This window comes from Octopus bimaculoides, chromosome 5, assembly GCF_001194135.2.
Source record: "Octopus bimaculoides isolate UCB-OBI-ISO-001 chromosome 5, ASM119413v2, whole genome shotgun sequence".
Classification (NCBI taxonomy): domain Eukaryota; kingdom Metazoa; phylum Mollusca; class Cephalopoda; order Octopoda; family Octopodidae; genus Octopus; species Octopus bimaculoides.
Window position 1 is genome coordinate 16858644 of NC_068985.1, and position 944 is coordinate 16859587.

The following is a 944-nucleotide window of genomic DNA, read 5'->3' on the forward strand; positions in this document are numbered from 1 at the left end:
GCAGTACTGGCAACGGCCACGCTCAAAATGGTGTATTTTAAGTGCCACCTGCACAGGAGCCAGTATTTACATTAAGTATGATACACAGAGAGCTGTGTATTTTAATCTAATACTGCTTCTGTTGCATATAACTAACACACACACACACACACATATATATATATGTGCAGATAACCTGCAGATGTATAAGGATTAAACACACATTGGCACACATTAAGTGTATCTAATACACAAGAGAAACAGATGGTAGTGTGAACAAGTTATTTGTCAGCCTTGATCAAGCAGAGTTATCAAAAATATTTCAGTCATGAACACCCTGATGCAATGTGCTACATATTTTCAAAAATGGAAAGGTATATGATTTAAGAGATCTGGCTACTATTTCAAGTAGGTCAACAGACCACATAGGCATTACCTCAGCCTAGGTGGATGGCGTACCAAGTATGAAGACAACCCAGCTGAGAGGTGGCCAGTTTGTATCATGACACTGGAACAGCAATGTGATGAAACATATGACAGGAAATTTGAAAAGACCTAAAACTTTTCTTTTCAGAATGGAAAAATAGATGGTGCTAAAAAATATAAAAATAAAACAAAATAGAAAAGTCATGTGACTGAAAATCATTTTTTAATGAACGAAATGGTTGTCTTTCATGTAAGATCCACAGTTATTTTTACCCAATTACTATCAACAGGGATTTACGAAAGCTGGTTACAGAGCCATGGGTAGGCTGGCTTTCCGGAAGTTGAACTACCCGTTGTTTTGTTTTCTATATCTTTAATAAAAAATATAGAATGAACCAATTCTGCAGCAGGTGAAAAAAAAAAAAAAAGTTATATATGTTTGTATGTGTGCATATGTATATGTATTATGTATGTCTATATATATATATATATATATATATATATACACACACACATATATATATATATATATATCTTAT